Here is a 6,434-nt window from a genome sequence, read left to right as displayed (position 1 = left end):
ATTGGTGAAGGGTTTTTCACTTGTTGGGCCAATGTTTGCTGCTAAGTTTCCATGTCCCTTACCTACTGTGTCCCTGGGAGTGTATTGATTAATATAATTGGTATATAGCAATGTAAGTAGTAGCTTTAATGTTTGTAACCTTGGACCCTTGAGTTAATTCTTTTCTTGTTATAGCCCACCACACCTTTGCCCTATAGGAATGCAACTTTATCTAATGCTTTCAGAGGGTGGCGCCTGACTTTATAATAATCAACAGGCCTCCTGGCCAGAAGATGATGTAAATCACCTAAACTTTTGCATATGATAAGTTTGAAAGCCTGGCTTCAATAAGGATCAAGGACTGCTGTCCTTGCATGACTCTACCCCTTCCCCTATTGTCCTCTATGAACAACTTAAGGTATAAACGCTACTTTGGAAAATAAAGTGCGGGTCTTGTTCACCAAAGCTTGGTCTCGCCATGTCGCTCTTTCTCTCACCTTCTGGCTGAATTCCCATCTGGAGAATGGAGGCTCGTCAAGCCTACTAATTATGCCTGGGCTCTAAGATCTGACTGGGGAGGCCTTAGTGTCTCCTCTCCTTTGGGAGAACGGGAGGATGCCTGCGGCCTATGTAGGTGACGCAAATTCCTTGTCTTGGAATTTTATTAGCTTTCCACATAAACCAAGTTATTCAGCCTCTTTTCTCCACTGAATTTTCTCACTGAGCTATCCTTATTTAACCACTCTTTATATCTTAAATTCTATCGTATCCTGATCGCCGAAGCTGTCTCCCCTTTGAATTCCCTGGATCCACTGGGACTGGACCCTGGAAAACTAGTGTCATGAATTCAGAAGATTAATTCTCGGTATATATTGCTCTAGAATTAACACTATTTGTGTTTCAAATAATCTGTTGACTCACCGTGATTCTACTCTTTGATTTGGATTTTGGCTAGTTGTTTTTCTCTTTATTAATTTAAATAGGTGAAATATTTATGACTAAAGCCTATCATGTCCTTCTCATAGTTTAAAAAGATGAAGCAATATGGATTTTTGTCATTTAAAATCTATCTTTTAATCAGAAGAATGTTCTGTTAAACATTTGATTGCTATAATGAAGCTATTGTTTGATTCCAAATTCTTGTCACTAACATTACATTCTTAGGTCTGTGTTTAGCTGCTTGTTGCTGCTACTGCTAAGTTGCTTCAGTCGTGTCTGACTCTGTGTGATGCCATAGATGGCAGCCCACAATAACTAGAGTGGATCAACCAGATAAGAATCACTGTAAAACCGAATGCCATTGCACTAGACATGTGTTAAAATGTGATCAGCACAGCTCAAACTGGTATCCATTGGGATCTGATTACAAGTTTACTATTCAATTTATGTTCACTGGTGTCCACTTATTCTACCTTCATTCTTAATATAAGTGGAATACATTTTTTGTCCTTGTTGACTCTTGCTAATAATACCAGCATAAAAGCAAATCAGAAGCAGAAGTAATTTCTCATGAATGAGTTTATTCTTGTTTAAGGGCTAATCCAATTAAAAGGGGTGGACAATTGAACATGTGTAGAAAGACTCTGAGAAGTAACATTTACTTGTGGTAATATCACTGGAAAGATGTATTCATTTAAGCACAGAAAATATTGTTACTCAGGCTAATTTACTAATTGCCCACAAGCCACATTCCCTCAGATTGGTTCTGAGAAAAGGCAAATGGTGGGAGGAGAGTTCTTTTTCATAACTTTAGGTTCTGAGCAGGAAGAAAGAGTACCATTTGATTAGTATTGGAAACTACATTAACAAAGTTTTTTTTTTTTTTTTAATGTTTTCAAATCACCCAAGTTTGCTTCTAACAAGTTGGTGTCAAGTATGAAAAGATAGGCTGCTCAAGAAACAATCGTATTGACAGAGATCATTATAATTTTACCCTTTAAGATCACATTTTCTGTGATCCTTATGGCAGACATATTCCTCAGTGTCCACTATTTTATGTTTTATTTTATAAGTAAAACATTTGTCATCCAGCTGTTCACCACCATTCCCATTGCCCCTTGTCAGTGGGATACATAATGTTGTCAAGTCTTGGCAATGAGCCATCAGTAGAAAGTGGTGCCTGAAACCTAAAGATCACCTTCTCTATGTTAAAGCCATTAGATACAGACTTTTTTCTCTTCCTTCCCACTTGAAAATGTTGCCACTGAAATGATCACTTTTTAGACAAAGATGGAAACCACATATTGAGGGTCTAATTGCCTTTCCCAAACCCCTTAACTCATACTGCTGCCTGAGAAAGGAATAAATTACTTTATTAAGTCACTGCATCTTGGGAGTTCACTTAGCTATAGTGCTATATTTGCTCTTATAATACTTTCCATAAACATATCCTTGGCACTTCACCTCTGCATCTTACCACTCACTAGGACAATTTTTACCTGAGAATGATCAAGTCTCTTCAGAAACTATTCTGGTATTGAGAGAAGGTCATCTTGTATTCTGTCTTAACCAGAAGGAGAAAACTCAAACTTCTGATCTATCTCAGATATTAGGCTATATATCCCTTTGTCCTAACTACTTGATGAATCCTTGGGCTTTTTAAGCCAACAGGGAAGTCTTAAGACCTCCAGTTTTCACATTAAATGGTTTTGGATCCCTTTTGACCTGTCATCTAGGCCATTTTGCTAGCCTTTTTAGGTACTTACAAGTCTCTTTCTTAAGCTTAGGAAATCTCAGCTATTTTTTTTTCTGCACTGTGCTTGCAGGTGTAGATAAGGTGTGTTTTCACCATACATTTGAGCCAGCACATCTTTAACTGTCCTTACTTATTAGTGGGGCTTCCCCAATGGGTCAGCAGCAAAGAATCACCTGCAAGGCAAGAGACATGATTTCAATCCCTGGGGGAACATCCCCTGGAGAAGGAAATGGCAACCTACTCCAGTATTCTTGCCTGGAAAACCCCATGGACAGAGGAGCCTGGCAGGTTACAGTCCATAGGGTCACACAGAGTCAAACACAACTGAGCATGCACACACTTACATGCACTTATTATGAGTGAAATTGTTCCCCCAGAAGATGTGTTAAGTTCCTAACCTGAAGAACTTCAGAGTTTGGTTATAGGATCATTGGGTTATAGGGTCATTATTTGGATATAGGGTTGTTGAAGATGCAATTGTTAATATGAAGTCATACTGAAGTAAGGTGGACTGTTAATCCAGTGTGAGTGATGTCCTTACAAGAATGAAGAAATTTGGACACAGATGTAGAGGGAAGATGACCATGAGAAGACAGCAGAGACTGGAAAGATGCTTACAAGACAAGGAATGCCTGGGACCATGAGCAGCTGGAAAAAACAAGGAAGGAACCTCCCCTAGAGCTTCATAGAGAGCCTGGTTCCACCAATACCTTGACTTCAGACTTGTAGGCTCCAGAACTGTGAGAAAATAAATTTTTGTTGTTCTAAGTCAATGAGTGTGTGGTACTTTGTTAACGCAGACTGATGAAACTAATATATTTCTTTACAGTAATTTTTAAAAGTTAGAACTTTGGTTTTACTTTAGTTTTTCTTAGTGTCCCAGGCTATCATCCTTTCTGCTCTAGGAGCTCTTCAAATGTATCTGAAGTTTCTTTGGTAAACCTGTGGTTTTGCAGCAACCTCCCCTGAATCCAGTGTGCTACCCAGAAGGGGCACCAGATTCCTTTGAAAGATTCACTGACCTTTAAACCCTTCTCACATTGCCAATCTCAGGTTCAGCCCTTACTCTGCAGTTTACTATAGAAGCTCGCTGCTGTATTTTAAAAATAGCAACAACAAAGATGTTCTTTTTTTAACTATTTAAATTATACTTTTGGAATTATTTAAAAAATAGCAACAACAAAGATGTTCTCCTCTCTTGAGTTTTATCTTTGGCAATTGACAGTCATGATTCCCAAGATTAATTTCTCTGCAACTGTGCTCCTGACCCCAAAAGAAGTTGATTTAAGAACTTGAAAATCAGGATTGCAATTCATTGCTTCTCTTCAGAATTTGTACAGTTTACATCCACTTAGAACACCTTGTTGCTGCTTTAATAATGGTGTTGAGGTTAGGTGAGGCATAAATTAAAATAAAGTTTAATATAAATAATTTAACATGGCAATATTGATGTCTTCACATAAATGTGAAATCTAATTTAACAATGAAATGTTTACTAAGATAACTTGGATAAAATAAGCTAAACTGTTTCTAAATAACTTATACAATCAATTTTTTGCCAGTATTTTCCAAAATAGCAGACTATTCAGCATATTCAGGAATGTTTTTGATTTTGCCCTATGAGAATAGCTCACAATATCACCCACATGGTAGACACCAAACATTTGAATCTGAATTAAAAAAAAAAAGCATTCCAGTTGATGGTTTAAGTGGTCTTAGATTGCATCACTGTACAACCACCCCAACATAGAACAATATTCCTGACATCTGACAGCAACCACATTTATAACTTGGTTTTAAACTACTGCTTCCTGTCAAACCATTGTAATTTCTTCAAATCCCTAAAATATAAAAGGATCTTAAGCTTTGCTGAGGGAATATAGGGTATGTCTGCATTTTTGTTTTGATACAGAAAAAGAGAGTATGACTTTCCAAAAGCTGACCCTGATTTCCAGATCTGCATGTCAAAAAATGACATCTTTTCAAACAACATGAGAACCATGGAATTACAGAGAGTGACCAACAGTGAATCTAGTGGGAGTCAGAAGCAGAGAGGAATGATTTTTAGCAGACAGGGTGCAGTTGAGGAACAGCTACTGCCTGGAATGACATGGGGATGGACAAGAAATTTACTTTACCACCTCCCTTGTTCTGTCTCCACAATGTATAAAATAGAAGCATTTTTGAAAGCAGTGGCTAAATCTTATTATCAGTTAAATAGAAACTATCCAGGTCAAAACTATCAAGTGTCACAGATGCAAATAGTAGCAATTTGTTAAAAATGTGCATTATAATCTTTTAAACCTTTTATCTTATAAAATTATATGAAAAATAGAACACATGTGCAAAGTCATTTTGCTCATATAAAAATGGTAGAAATAAAATTAACCTATCAAAGATAATAAAAACAACACATCTGCGTGTGGCATAGTTCCAAGACAGTCAGTGTTACAAGATACATTTTAATGTTTATTAGAGACAGGAAATAACATTTTTCAAAGGCTTTCCTCAAGGCATTTTTTACCTCTTGGTTCCTCAGGCTGTAGATCATGGGATTCAACAAAGGAATGACTATTGTGTAGAAGACAGAGGCCATTTTGTCTGTGTCAAGGGAATGGTTTGATTTGGGCTGCAGATACATGAAGATCAGAGTCCCTTGGAATATAGTGACAGCAGTCAGATGAGAACCACAGGATGAGGATGCTTTGTGCCTCCCTTCTGCAGATTGGATTCTCAGGATGGCAGCCACAATGTATAGGGAAGAAATAAGGACCGTGGTCAAAGAGCTGATTATGTTGAATCCAGCAAAGATAAAAATCAAGATCTCTTTGAGGCTGGTGTCTGAGCAGGCAAGGGCCATCAAAGGGACATCATCACAATAGAAGTGATTAATAACATTGGGGCCATAGTAGATCAATCGAAAAGTAACAACTGTGTGGAGGAAAGCAACAGAAAAGCTGTATCAGTAAGGGCCTGCTACCAGTTGCATGCACACCTTTTGGGACATGATCACCATGTAGAGAAGAGGATTGCAGATGGCCACATAGCGGTCATAAGCCATTACTGCAAGAAGGAACGTCTCCAAAATCAAGAAGTTCAGGAAAAAGCCCAGCTGTGTGCACATGCATAGAGAGATATGGACCTGTGCTTGGTCAGGAGGGTCTCCAGGAACTTTGGGGCTATTGATGAGGAGTAACAAAAGTCTACAAAGGCCAGATTACTGAGAAAAAAAGTACATGGGTGTGTGAAGGTGAGGATCCAACCGGATTAAGGAAATCATGCCAATGTTTCCCACCAGAGTTAGAGAATATACCACTAAAATGAGAAGAAAGAGAAGGATTTCAATCTCTCTCTGGACTGAAAAACCCAAAAGAATGAGTTCCATCACCTGGTAATATTCTCTTCAATCATTTGTTCTAGTCTCTGAACTGCTGAAAAGAGACAAGTTAAAGACAGATAAGTTATCAGGAGTAAGGAATTGTCATCAGATGCCAAAACGTGTGTGTTTTAACTTGAGAAATTATTGCTCATTGAAGCAGAATAAGTGAAGTTGCTCAGTCGTGTCCGACCCTTTGCGACCCCATGGACTGTAGCCTACCAGGCTCATCCATCCATGGAATTTTCCAGGCAAGAGTACTGGAATGTTTATAAAATTTCCTTCTCCAGGGATCTTTTTGACCCAGGGATTGAACCCAGGTCTCCCCACATTGCAGGCAGACTGCTTTACCATCTGAGCCACCAGGAAGTTCCCAGAATATCT

General features: G+C 38.4%; 1 pseudogene; it reads right to left on the bottom strand.

Moving 5' to 3' along the window:
* Window positions 1–5,052: 5,052 nt before the first annotated feature.
* On the bottom strand, window positions 5,053–6,214 carry LOC102287114 (olfactory receptor 8U3-like; annotated as a pseudogene).
* Window positions 6,215–6,434: the final 220 nt, after the last annotated feature.

This window comes from Bos mutus, unplaced genomic scaffold, assembly GCF_027580195.1.
Source record: "Bos mutus isolate GX-2022 unplaced genomic scaffold, NWIPB_WYAK_1.1 CTG254, whole genome shotgun sequence".
Taxonomy (NCBI): Eukaryota; Metazoa; Chordata; class Mammalia; order Artiodactyla; family Bovidae; genus Bos; species Bos mutus.
This window is presented reverse-complemented; position numbering and strand designations above follow the sequence as displayed.